This window comes from Chiloscyllium punctatum, chromosome 6, assembly GCF_047496795.1.
Source record: "Chiloscyllium punctatum isolate Juve2018m chromosome 6, sChiPun1.3, whole genome shotgun sequence".
Taxonomy (NCBI): Eukaryota; Metazoa; Chordata; class Chondrichthyes; order Orectolobiformes; family Hemiscylliidae; genus Chiloscyllium; species Chiloscyllium punctatum.
Genome location: NC_092744.1, coordinates 668305 through 683038, shown reverse-complemented (window position 1 = coordinate 683038; position 14734 = coordinate 668305). Strand labels below are relative to the sequence as shown.

Here is a 14734-nt window from a genome sequence, read left to right as displayed (position 1 = left end):
CACCTTCTCTTAGTGATGGCTATGACATTCAACTCTGGCCCATGACTCATTCAAAGTTCTGGTGTGCTGCTGGTGTCTTTCACCATGAAGACTGATGCAATGTACCTACTCAGTGCCTCTGCCACTTTGTTTCCCATTACTTTTTCTCCAGCCTCATTTTCCAGTTGTCCACTCTTGCCTCTCTCTTACTTTTTCAGATATCTAAGAACAGTCTTGCAATCTTCTTTCATGTCACTAGCAAATTAACCCTCATGTTTTATCTTCACTCCTTTTTTTGCTTTTTTTGAGGTATCTTCTGCTGGTTTTTAAAGGCTTCATAATCCTTTGGCTTCCCACAAATCTTCACCATATTGTATGCTTTACATTTTGCTTTTATGCTGTCCATGCTTGCCTTGTCATCCTTCACTGTGTTTCTTCTTGGCTTGAGATGAATTTCTGCTGTGCCTCCTGAATTACCTCCAGAAATTCCTGCCATTGCAGCTCCATCATCTTCCCTGATGATTATTCATTCTATATTTATTATGTGTGGAGTTAGGTCTCTGTTGACAGAGAAATAACTCAAAACCTTAAATGAATTTGGCCAGGAATAATCTCAACCATTTACCATTTATAAAGTTCTTTGAAAGCTGTCTCATGTCAGCTACTATTTGGATAAGTATAGTTTATAGAGACAGGGATACTACTTGGTCCAAGGAAGGGCACACAAATTGATGGAAAAAAAAACAAGCGGATTTGAGATTAGGAGCAGTTTATATTTCAATGAAAGAGGACAAAGATATTTATTAAGAAGGGAAAGTAGAATTAGCAAGTTTTGAGAAGATTTATAGCTCAGGTTGAGGTTCTGGATATAGGTTTGCTTGCTGAGCTAGAAAGCTCATAGGTTTGAGAATTCCTGGAAGCATGGCATTCCAACCAGAACTCTATCTATAATATCTATAAACATAGAACATAGATAGAACATAGAACATAGAACAATACAGCACAGAACAGGCCCTTCGGCCCACGATGTTGTGCCGAACTTCTATCCTAGATTAAGCACCCATCCATGTACCTATCCAAATGCCGCTTAAAGGTCGCCAATGAATCTGACTCTACCACTCCCACGGGCAGCGCATTCCATGCCCCCACCACTCTCTGGGTAAAGAACCCACCCCTGACATCTCCCCTATACCTTCCACCCTTCACCTTAAATTTATGTCCCCTTGTAACACTCTGTTGTACCCAGGGAAAAAGTTTCTGACTGTCTACTCTATCTATTCCTCTGATCATCTTCTAAACCTCTATCAAGTCACCCCTCATCCTTCGCCGTTCCAACGAGAAAAGGCCGAGAACTCTCAACCTATCCTCGTACGACCTACTCTCCATTCCAGGCAACATCCTGGTAAATCTTCTCTGCACCCTCTCCAAAGCTTCCACATCTTTCCTAAAGTGAGGCGACCAGAACTGCACACAGTACTCCAAATGTGGCCTAACCAAAGTCCTGTACAGCTGCAACATCACTTCACGACTCTTGAATTCAATCCCTCTGCTAATTAACGATAATACTCCATAGGCCTTCTTACAAACTCTATCCACCTGAGTGGCAACCTTCAAAGATCTATGTACATAGACCCCAAGATCCCTCTGTTCCTCCACCTGACCAAGAACCCTACCATTAACCCTGTATTCCGCATTCTTATTTGTTCTTCCAAAATGGACAACCTCACACTTGGCAGGGTTGAACTCCATCTGCCACTCCTCAGCCCAGCTCTGCATCATATCTAAGTCCCTCTGCAGCCGACAACAGCCCTCCTCACTGTCCACAACTCCACCTATCTTTGTATCATCTGCAAATTTACTGACCCACCCTTCGACTCCCTCATCTAAGTCATTAATAAAAATTACAAACAGCAGAGGACCCAGAACTGATCCCTGCGGAACTCCACTTGTAACTGGACTCCATGCTGAATATTTACCATCTACCACCACTCTCTGACTTCGACCGGTTAGCCAGTTTTCTATCCAATTGGCCAAATTTCCCTCTATCCCATGCCTCCTGACTTTCCGCATAAGCCTACCATGGGGAACCTTATCAAATGCCTTACTAAAATCCATGTACACTACATCCACTGCTCTACCCTCATCCACATGCTTGGTCACCTCCTCGAAGAATTCAATAAGACTTGTAAGGCAAGACCTACCCTTCACAAATCCGTGCTGGCTGTCCCTAATCAAGCAGTGTCTTTCCAGATATTCGTAAATCCTATCCCTCAGTACCCTTTCCATTACTTTGCCTACCACAGAAGTAAGACCAACTGGCCTGTAATTCCCGGGGTTATCCCTATTCCCTTTTTTGAACAGGGGCACACCATTCGCCACTCTCCAGTTCCCTGGTACCACTCCCGTTGCCAGTGAAGACGAGAAGATCATTGCCAACGGTACTGCAATTTCCTCTCTTGCTTCCCACATAATCCTAGGATATATCCCATCAGGCCCGGGGGACTTGTCTATCCTCAAGTTGTTCAAAATGTCCAACACATCTTCCTTCCTAACAGGTATCTCTTCTAGCTTATCAGTCCGTTTCACACACTCCTCTTCAACAATACGGTCCCTCTCGTTCGTAAATACTGAAGAGAAGTACTTGTTCAAGACCTCTCCTATCTCTTCTGACTCAATACACAGTCTCCCACCACTGTCCTTGATCGGACCTACCCTCGTTCTCGTCATTCTCAGGTTTCTCACATACGCATAGAATGCCTTGGGGTTATCCTTGATCCTATCCGCCAGGGATTTTTCATGCCCTCTCTTAGCTCTCCTAATCCCTTTCTTCAGGTCCCTTCTGGCTATCCTGTCTTGGATCCCATTTACTACCCCCTCAGAAAAAGAACAGGAAATGACATCACCATCGGAAATGACATCACCACATGAATGACATCACCAACCCACAGAAACCCAAACATATAAATAGAAAGCAGGAAACACCAACAGTGCTTTGTTTGCAGGCCCACTGAAGATGTTACCTAGTAGGGTGACAAAACGTCTGAAAATGAACCTTCCAGCTCAGCGAGCAAACCTACATGCAGGAAAGTAGAATATAAGGATAAGGTAGCAGGAAACATTAAAAAAAAACTGATTGTGAGAGCTTCTGTTGGTACTGTCAAAGGAAAGAATGAATTAAGGCAAATGTAATTCTCTGACAGTCAGAAACAAGGGAAATCATAATGGAGAACAAAGGGAGAGCAGACTAATTAGATTTGTTTTTCATCCTTCACAAAAGAGGACACACATAACATGCTAAAAATGTTGAAGAATGCAGGATCTAGTGAGAGCGATCGACATCCCAGTATAGTTATGGAAGTGACCATAGAAATAATGGATGCATTGGTAGTCATCTTTCAAGTTTCTATAGTCTCTGGAACAGTTCCTATGGTGTGGAGGGGAGCTAATGTAACCCCAAGGTTTAAAAAAAAAGGAGGCAGAGAGAAAACTGGAAATTATACACCTGTCAACCTGGTGTCAGCAGTGGGGAAAATGCTGGAGACCATTACAAAAGCCTTAATAGCAGAGTATTTGGAAAGCAGTGACAGGATCGGACAGAGTCAGCATGGATTTATGAAAGGGAAATTATCCTTTGCAAGAACTGGAGTTGTCCACACTACCAGAGTTAAACTGACAGGTCTACCATTGCTGGGTTTATCCTAACAACCTGTTTTGAAAAAGAGAGTAATGTTTGTGAATCTCCAGTGTTCTGGCATCTCTCCTAAGTCCAGGGAAGATTAAAAGATTCCAGTAGTGCCCCTGCAATTTCCACTCTAACTTCCTTCGGTGTCCTTGGATGCACCTCAACTAATTGTAGTGTCTTTTAAGTTCTAATTATGAACAGTTTTGCCAATACTTCAATCTGATACCTTCTAGTGACTAAACTTCCTTGTGTCTCACACTAGCCTGGGTACCATCTGCTTCCTTGATAAGAACAGAGGTAAAATAATCATTTAAATACCTCAGTAATCCTCTACCTCCATGTCTAATTCTGTTTTTGGTTCCTAATTAGCCCCACTTCCTTCTTATTATTTGTGGCTCTGAAAGACTTTGCCCTTCCCCATTATGTTATCTGATGGTTTGCTCCACAGCCCCAGAGATCTATGCTCTCATACAGAGAGCACAACAGAGAGAGTGAGAGACGACTGTGGTGAATTTAACCTGAGGGTCACCACACCTCAGGCAAGGAGAGAGCCGAAGAAGGCAGATCATTCATGGTGACCTCAGCCAGTGCCGAAATTGACTTTGCATGGCTGGCATCACTCTGCATCGCAAAGCAACCATCCAGCCACCTGAACACTCAGTTACCAATTTCCTGGCCAATATTTTGTTCTCTGTCTATCTGGCCCAGCTTTCTGTTGTCCCATTGTGATCAGCTTTCCTCAGTGAATTATTCTTCCTCTGGATTGTTCATTTTCGTCGATGTTGCACCGACCTGTGAAACCTCTCTGAAGCCCATCCAACCTAAACTATTCTATTTTCATCCAGGTGTCTATCCAATGACCATTTAAATGCCCTTAAAGTCGGCGAGGCTACTATTGTTGCAGGTAGTGCATTCCACGCCCCTACTACTCTGAGTAAAGAAACTACCTCTGACATCTGTACGATATCTATCACTCCTCAATTTAAAGCTATGTCCCCTTGTGCTAGCTATCTCCGCCTGGGGAAAAGGGCTCTCATTGTCCACCCTGTCTAATCCTCTGATTATCTTGTATGTCTCAATTAAGTCACCTCTTCTATCCTTCTTCAATCTTCTTCTATCAAATAAAAACAGCTTCAAGTCCCACAGCCTTTCCTCATAAGACCCTCACTCCATACCAGCCCTTAATTCTCCTGCTCCTCGAATGCTTCCTGACCTGCTTCTCCAACATTACACTCTCAACTTCCCTCCATACCAGGCAACATCCTAGTAAATCTCCTCTGAACCCTTAACAAAGCTTCCACATCCTTCCTAAAATGCGGTGACCAGAACTGTATGCAATTCTCCAAGTGTGGCTGCATCAGAGTAACATAACCTCATGGCTCCAAAACTCAATCCCTCTACCAATAAAAGCCAATACACCATATGCCTTCTTAACAACCCTATCAACTTGAGTTGCAGATTTCAAGGATCTACATACATGGACGCCGAGATCTCTCTGCTCATCGAAGCTACCAAGAATCTTACCATTAGTCCAGTACTCTGTATTCCTGTTGCTCATGTGTTATGAAGTTGGAGACATGTACAATATCGTGAAGGGAGTTGAAATTTCTGGCTGGCACAAAGATTTTAAAATGTAACACTTGGTCGAAACAAATAGTTGGAATGTGTTGCCATGATATAAAAACAAATTCAAATTCAGCCAATTGGTTTAAACTATGCCCCAAGTGTACCAAAATCCAATTGAATTTGAATTTTACAGTTTGGGATGGCATCAAACCAATGAAATGAAATTTGGAATATGAAATCGAATGTTTTGAACGGTTGGAGGGAGAACTGCCAAAACCAACAAAAATAGACTGCTAGCTGAAGAGTGTTCTGAAAGGTACCTGTCTGTGGTGGGTTTGTGTAACAGAGTATTGAGGCTGACCTGGAGAGAATCTACAGAAGAAAGTCTACAAGGAGAATCAGGAAAGCTGACTGGTTTTAAAACATGATTTTTAAAAAATGTAAATCTTAATCAGGATTTTTAAATTGACCAGTATTTTAGAATGGGAGGTAAAAGATAGGTTTAAGAGAAAGGAGTTTAAATAGTTGTTGTTTAATATTCTCTGTTGGACTTAAGGAATAAAATTGTTCATTTTTACTTTAAATTGTGACCTCTGGAATGAATCTTTGTATCTCAAAATTTAACCGATTACAGCACAAGGTGAGCCTCTCTGTCGGGTTTAAATTAGCAGAGTTGTAACTCCTTCCAAAGTGAATCACCTCACACTTTTCCGCATTAAACTCTATTTGCTTCCTCTCAGCCCCGCTCTGCAGCTCATCTATGTCTGTCTGTACTCTTTAACATCCTTCAACACTATCCACAAATCCACTGATCTTAGTGTCATCTGCAAATTTACTAACCCATCCTTCTACACCCTCATCCAGGTCATTTATAAAAATGACAAACAGCAGTGACCCCAAAACAGATCCTTATGGTACACTAGTAACTGAACTCCAGGATGAACATTTCCCATCAACCATCACCCTCTGTCTTCTTTCAGCTAGCCAATTTCTGATCCAAACCGCCAAATCACCCTCAATCGCATGTTTCCATATTTTGTGCAGTAGCCTACCATGGCGAACCTAATCAAATGTTTTTCTGAAATCCGTATACACCACATCAACTGCTTTACCCTCATCCATCTGTTTGGACACCTTCTCAAGGAACTCAATAAGGTTTGTGAGGTATGGCCTACCTTTCACAAAACTGTGTTAACTATCCCTAATCAACTTCCGTTCGAGATGATTATAAATCTTATCGCTTATAACCCTTTACCTTCAACAGAAGTAAGGCTCACTGGTCTATAATTACCAGTATTGTCTCTACTCCCCTTTTTGAACAAGGGGGCAACATTTGCTTTCCTCCTGTCTTCTGGCACTATTCCTGTAGACAATGACGATTTAAAGATGAAAGTCAAAGGCTCTGCAATCTCCTCCCTGGCTTCCCAGAGAATCCGAGGATAAATCCCATCTGGCCCAGGGGACTTGTCTATTTTCACACATTCCAGAATTGCCAACACCTCCTCTTTGTGAACCTTAATCCCATCTAGTCTAGTAGTCTCTATCTCAGTATTCTCCTTGAAACAAATGTCTTTTTCCAGAGGAATTAATAACAAAAAATATTCATGTAGTGCTTCTCCTATCTCCTCTGACTCCACACACAAGTTCCCACTAATGATCTTGATTGGCCATAATCTTACTTTAGTCATTGTTTCATTCCTGACATACCTAAAGAAAACCTGAGGATTTTCCTTGAACCTATCTGCCAATGACTTCTCGTGTCCCCACATGGCTCTTTCTTAGCTCTCTCTTTAGGTCCTTCCTGGCAAACTGATATTATAATAGGCAAAAGTGAGGACTGCAGATGCTGGAGATGAGATTCGATAGTGTGGTGCTAGAAAAGCACAGCAGGTCAGGCAGCATCTGAGGAGCAGGAGAAATGACATTTCAGGCAAAAGCCCTTCATCAGGAATGACAACTTATATTATAATGTTCACTGTTCCTTAAATGATCCCCACTGACACTTCATTTACTTGGCCTGATTTGCATGCAAGAACCAGGACTAGCAATGATTCCTTTCTTGTTGGACTGAATACATTTTGCTATGGAATTGCACCTGAACACACTGTAAGAATGCGTGCCCCTGTTTTCCCTTAACTCTACATGTAGCAGTACAAATATTCAGGTAACTAAGGCCCCCTATTATAACCGATTTATAATGCTTGCAATCCTGTATAATTCTGTGGCAGATTTATTTCTGCACATTAATGTGTGGTCTTTAGGCTACACAAATAATATACTAGTACCTTTGTTCTTTAGCTTTAGCCAAATCAATGCATTCCTTGATCATTCTTTTGCCAGCACTACAATACTCCCCTTCATCAAATCCATTATTCATCCTTTTTTCTTTCTTTCCTATTTTTCCTGAACACCCAGAAACAAGGAATATTTACCTTCAACTCCTGCCACTTTCTTCAGTCAGATTTCTGATGTCATTGTAACATCATAATTCCACAAAGTAACCTGCACCTATAATTGACCACTCTTATTGACTAGAGTCTGTGTATTCATATAGTACTGTTTTAGAATTTTTAAGTTCTCCAACTTCCCTATTAACATATCATTTTCTATTTTAATCCTGTCTGGCTTACCCAATATTTTATACACCCTGGTATTCCTTGGTCATAGCGAGTTTTAAGAAGATTTGTAGCTCGGGTTGAGGTTCTGGATGTAGATTTGCTCGCTGAGTTGGAAAGTTCGTATTCCGATGTTTTATCATCATACTAGGTAATATCATCAGTGAGCCTCCAGATGAAGCACTGGTGGCATGGCCTGCTTTCCATTTATGTATTTAGGTTTCTTACATACAGATGAGGAAGGACACCACTTCAACTGGGACAACACATCCAGCTTTGGACAAGCCAAACAGAGATATGCATAAGAATTTCTAGAAGTGTGGCATTCTACCCTGAACTCTATCAACAAACACATGGACTTGGATCCCATTTACTAACCCCTGAGAAAAAGAACAGGAAATGACATAACCACAGGAAATGACTTCACCACAGGAAATGGCATCACCAGCCCAAGGAAACCTAAACATATAAATAGAAAGCGGTTTATGCCACTGGTGCTTCATCCAGAGGCTCACTGATGATGTTACTTAGAATGGTGATGAAATGTCTGGAAACGAATCTTCCAGCTCAGTGAGCAAACCTATATCCATTACTTGCCATATTCTCACCTGGTTCCTAAACTTTTGCAACATTAGTTTTAAACCTTCCCAAAATGAGCAAAATTCCCAGCAAGGAACTCGGTTCAGGTACAAACTGTTTGGCTTGTACAGGTGCCATCTTCATCAGACCAGTCCTAGTGTCCCAGGAAGCTTTCCTGCTTGTACCATCTTCCAGCCACACCATCTTCCTTATCCTCCTATTTCATACTCATTCAGGTAAAACGGGGTCTTACAGATAACAATGAGGTGATTGTCTTGTTGGGCTATTTTGGTGTTGCTATTTGAATGATAAATGTGGGTCAAGAAATATGAAGAACTCATTTTCAAATAATGTTAGGGGTATGTCTGTATTCACACGAACTGGCAGATGAGGTCTTAGTTAATGTCTCATCTAAAAGACATATCTTCTGAGAATAGAGAATGCCTTCAGTACTCTACTGGTGTATCAGGTTGGATTGTATACTCATGTCCTGCAGTGGAGCTTTCACTGAGTCATGTGAATGTATAACTTATGCAGGACTCATCTGTTTGTAATTTTGAAGTTCATTATTAACTCTGCACTCAAAATCTGTGGTGTCACATTCTTCAGTTTACAGAGATTCCAAATGCCCACTGCAATTGTAATTACCTTGGGTTTTTACATGTTATATTGCTACAACTAACAGAACTCATCATTTACCCTCTGCATGAAGTCAGCAACTCCTAATTTATTGTGTGGTTATAAATTGTAAAAGTGATACTCATGGAAAATAAATTACACAGCCTTTTGTGTATTACATATGTGTAGGTATGAAACAAAATTTTAAATGCTGTATCTTACAGAGTAACATATTTAATAGGGGGCCAATCCTATGTGACATCATAAAGTAACAAAATCTTTATTGAATATGTAATTACTGCCACTGAAGATGAAAAGATGTGTTTTTTTCACTAATGTTTTTGATCTGTTAGTCTGTTTATCTGTCAACAATGTGTTTTAAACAATAATGGATAGATAGCAAAGGAATTTATTACATAGGTAAGGTACAGCCCAAGGAAGAACTGTTAGGTGAAGGTGAAAACCTAACTCCTGGAATTTTTAGAATACCTGTTAAGATTGAGAGATTTGGAGATATGATCTCTTTTTAAAATGTTGAGGGCTGTTTCATTTAGACTGTTGTTCATTGCTTTGGAGTATGGCCTATTGTCTCAGCTGCCATGGTAGAATTTGTCATATTGTGAGGAGAGTTTTCAGATTAGTTAGATGTCGATTTGCCTGAAAGCCCCCACATTGCAATGTAAATGTTTAGTAAAATGATTTTATTTTTCAGCTTTGTAGTTATAAAGTGTAAACTAAATAGGAAAAAAAGCCTCAAGGAAGAGATGTGTAATTAAAAATAAAGTTACATAAAGATAATGTGTCAGAAGTACGCACTCTACTTAATGTATTCTTACTTGTTATTTGTAGTCTTTGTTACTGACTAACTCCACAGAAGCCCCTATACTTTCACCAAGTCCCCCTTTATTTACACGTGGAAAGGCCTTGACACTCATCGAGCTTCCTCAGAGCCAGCTCTCAGAGTGAACAAAACCTCAGACACTCCTGGCTAAATCTGTCAGCCTGGGCTCCTTCATTAGGACCAGGTTAACAGCCTGAGATTCTATGAGGTCCACCTGGCTGATCTTGTTACAGTTGCTACAGTTGCTTCATATTATTAAATAACAGATATTGAAACTCACTGAGCATTTGTAAGTGACAAAGTTGTTGCTTTCTCTATTCTTGAAACTGGCAAGGACTATTATTCGAGAGCATTTGTAATGGGTGTGATCCATTACTTAAAGTATGACTTTAATAGCTCTGCTTATTCTGAGCTTGTAATGAATAGAAGCCATCTTTCAATATACACGTAACAACAGGGTTTTATTTTCTGTGTATTATTAAACATGCCTCATTACTTGCTGCGCATTTCTAGTTGACCTATTGTGTTTTTACCTGAGGCTCAGTAAGTCATTGGTTTAGTGGAAGAATTTTTGTTTTGAATTGATGTTCTGCTTTTAACAATCTTACCTGACCACACATTTGGAATTAACAGGAACTGTTAATTGCAAAATACTTGTATTGATACAAATGCTATAATCTATTTCTAATCAGCATAGCACCTCTTATTGCTCTTAATAAGACTCAAAACATTTTTCTGTGGTTGACTTATTTCATACTTGAAATTTTGTTGCATACGTCATATTTGTAATTTGTTGCTGCTTTACATTTATAGTTTGGAGTTTTCATTCCATATAGTATATAGTATTTGTAAACTTCTTATTGATACAGCTCATCAATCTTATGCTAAACAGGATGTATTATAATCTACACATTTGTAAACTGGAGAGCTTGTAACTAGCTAAGTAACTGCAATTGGCAGAATTCCTGTGCCACATGTGTAATTAAGAAATTTATTTTAACTTTGCATTTGTAACTGAGCAGCTTTTACAACATATTCCTATTTAACAGAACAATTTATTATGTACTTTTAACTATGCTTTGTGATGGCATGACTGTAATTGATTTTTATTAAGTACTTGCCATTGAAATGGCTTCATATTTATTATCTACATTTTAGAGGCAAAATATATGTTTGCAATTAATAGGACTGCTTGCATACTGTATTTAGCATACTCTTGTAATTCTTACAGCTGGTTACATGGTGTACTCGTGTATTGGTAATTGACAAGACTACTTACATACTTCACTTTATACATGCTTGTAATTGGCAAGGTTATGACAAAGCACACTTTGTTCATAATTGTAATTGGCAAACTGCTTACATACTATATAAATAATTTCTAATTGTGAGTGAATGACTTTTTTTTGGAAAAGGCTTAATGTTTCTGTTATGTAATACTGGTCGGCTTGCTTTATATTATGCTTTTATGAAGTGAGTGGTGATGAGTTACGAAAAGTGAAAGATGTGTGATGCTGATTCAAAGGTTTGTTTCAAGGAATGTCACAGTAGACTAGCAGGCTTTCAGAAGAGATTGGTCATAGTTATGTTGATCATGTATTTATGACAACAACAACTTATGCTTATATAGACCATTTAATGTCATAAAACACGAAAAGGCACTGCACAGGAACATTACCAAACGACCTTTACACTGAACTACAGAAGGAGATGATAGGTGGGTGACCTTGTAGACATTTATAAAATCATGAGGGGCATGACTAGGGTGAATCGCCAGAGTCTTCTTCCCTGTGTAGGGAATACCAAAAATAGAGGCATTGGTTTAAGGTGAGAAAGGAAAGGTTTCAAAGGTAACTAAGGGGTAACTTTTTCATGCAGAGGGTGGTGCATGTATGGAACCAGATACCAGAGGAAGTGATGGAGGCAGGTACTATCACAACATTTAAAAGGCAACTAGATGGATACATGAATAGAAACGGTTTAGAGGGATATGGGCCAAATGCTGGCAAATGGGACGAGATTAATTTAAGATATTTTGTTGACTTGGACAATCTAGACCAAAGGGACTGTTTTCATGCCCTCTAATTTTGGACTCCCCTCCCCTTGGGAAAAGACCTTGGCTATTCACCCTATCCATGTCCCTCATGATTTTGTAAGCTTCTATAAGGTCACCCCTCAGTCTCTTCCAGAAAGGAGGAGGACTTTGAAAAAAAAAGATAATAGACAATAGACAATAGACAATAGACAATAGATGCAGGAGTAGGCCATTCTGCCCTTCGAGCCTGCACCGCCATTCAATATGATCATGGCTGATCATTCCTAATCAGTATCCTGTTCCAGCCTTATCTCCATACCCCTTGACTCCACTATCTTTAAGAGCTCTATCCAATTCTTTCTTAAAAGAATCCAGAGACTGGGCCTCCACTGCCCTCTGGGGCAGAGCATTCCACACAACCACCACTCTCTGGGTGAAGTAGTTTCTCCTCATCTCTGTCCTAAATGGTCTACCCCGTATTTTTAAGTTGTGTCCTCTGGTTCGGCACTCCCCCATCAACGGAAATATGTTCCCTCCTGCCAGAGTGTCCAATCCTTTCATAATCCTATACGTTTCAATCAGATCCCCTCTCAGTCTTCTAAACTCAAGGGTATACAAGCCCAGTCGCTTCAGTCTTTCCGTGTAAGGCAATCCTGCCATTCCAGGAATTGACCTCGTGAACCTACGCTGCACTCCCTCAATAGCCAGAATGTCTTTCCTCAAATTTGGAGACCAGAACTGCACACAGTACTCCAGGTGTGGTCTCACCAGGGCCCTGTACAGCTGCAGAAGCACCTCTTTGCTTCTATACTCAATCCCTCTTGTTATGAAGGCCAGCATGCTATTAGCCTTCTTCACGACCTGCTGTACCTGCATGCTTGCCTTCATTGACTGGTGGACAAGAACACCCAGATCTCTCTGAACAGCCCCTTTACCTAATTTGATACCATTGAGGTAGTAATCTGCCTTCCTGTTCTTGCCACCAAAGTGGATAACCAGACATTTATCCACATTAAACTGCATCTGCCATGCATCTGCCCACTCACCTAACTTGTCCAGGTCACCCTGTAATCCCCTAACATCCTCATCACATTTCACCCTACCACCTAGCTTTGTGTCATCAGCAAATTTGCTAATGTTATTGCTGATACCATCTTCTATGTCATTTACATATATTGTAAAAAGCTGCGGTCCCAGTACGGATCCCTGCGGTACCCCACTGGTCACTGACTGCCATTTCGAAATGGAGCCGTTAATCACTACCCTTTGTTTCCTATTAGCCAACCAATTCTCTATCCAATCTAGTACTTTGCCCCCAATCCCGTGCGCCCTAATTTTACTCACTAACCTCTTGTGTGGGACTTTATCAAAAGCTTTCTGAAAGTCCAGGTACAGTACATCCACTGGATCCCCCTCGTCCATCTTCCGAGTTACATCCTCAAAAAATTCAAGAAGATTAGTCAAGCATGATTTCCCCTTCATAAATCCATGCTGACTCTGTCCTATCCTGTTACTATTATCCAGATGTGCCGTAATTTCATCCTTTATAATAGACTCCAGCATCTTTCCCACCACTGAGGTCAGACTAACTGGTCTATAATTTCCTGCTTTCTCCCGCCCACCCTTCTTAAAAAGTGGCACAACATTAGCCGCCCTCCAATCCTCAGGAACCAACCCCGATTCTATTGAACTCTGGAAAATAATCACCAGCGCATCCACGATTTCCCGAGCCACCTCCTTCAGTACCCTGGGATGCAGGCCATCAGGTCCCGGAGACTTATCAACCTTCAGACCTAACAGTCTCTCCAACACCAAATCCTGGCAAATAGAAATTCCCTTAAGTTCAGGTCCTTCAGTCACTGTTACCTCAGGGAGATTGCTTGTGTCTTCCCCAGTGAACACAGATCTGAAGTACCCATTTAATTCCTCTGCCATTTCTTCGTTCCCAGTAATATATTCCCCTGCTTTTGTCTTCAAGGGCCCAATTTTTGTCCTAACCATTTTTTTGCCTTGGACATACCTAAAAAAGCTTTTACTATCCTCCTTTATATTCCTGGCCAGTTTACCTTCGTACCTCATTTTTTCTCTGCGTATTTCCTTCTTACTAATCCTCTGTTGTTCTTTAAAAGCTTCCCAGTCCTCCGTTTTCCCGCTTATCTTCGCTAAGTTATACTTTTTCTCTTTTAACCTTATATGTTTCTTTACTTCCCTTGTCAGCCACGGCCGCCCATGTCTCCTCCTGGGATCTTTCTTCCTTTTAGGAATGAACTGATCCTGCATCTTCTGCATTATACACAGAAATATCCGCCATTGTTCCTCCACGGTCTTCCCTGTTAAGGTATTGAACCATTGAACTTTGGCCAGTTGCTCCCTCATAGCTCCATATTTCCCTTTATTCAACTGAAATATTGTCACTTCAGATTGTACCCACTCCCTCTCAAATTGCAGATTGAAGCTTATTGTATTATGGTCACTACTTCCCAATGGCTCCTTCACTTCGAGGTCACTGACCAATTCTGGTTCGTTACACAATACCAGATCCAGAATCGCCTTATCCCTGGTCGGCTCCAGCACCAGCTTCTCTAAAAATCCATCTCTGAGGCACTCCACAAAGTCTCTTTCTTGAGGCCCGATACCATCCTGATTCTCCCAGTCTACCTGCATGTTAAAATCCCCCATAACAACTGTAGTAACATCTTTGCGACAAGCCAATTTCAGCTCCTGATTCAACTTACCTCCAACATCCAGACTACTGTTTGGGGGCCTATAGATGACTCCCATGAGGGTCTTTTTACCCTTAGTGTTTCGAAGCTCTATCC

At 40.9% G+C, this 14734-nt stretch overlaps 1 protein-coding gene across 8 annotated transcripts in view; it reads left to right on the top strand.

Annotated features, from left to right (window-relative positions):
- The window catches only part of mecom (MDS1 and EVI1 complex locus), a 1146298-nt gene that overhangs the window by 745862 nt on the left and 385702 nt on the right, over positions 1-14734 (top strand). The gene's annotated exons all lie outside the window — the stretch shown is intronic.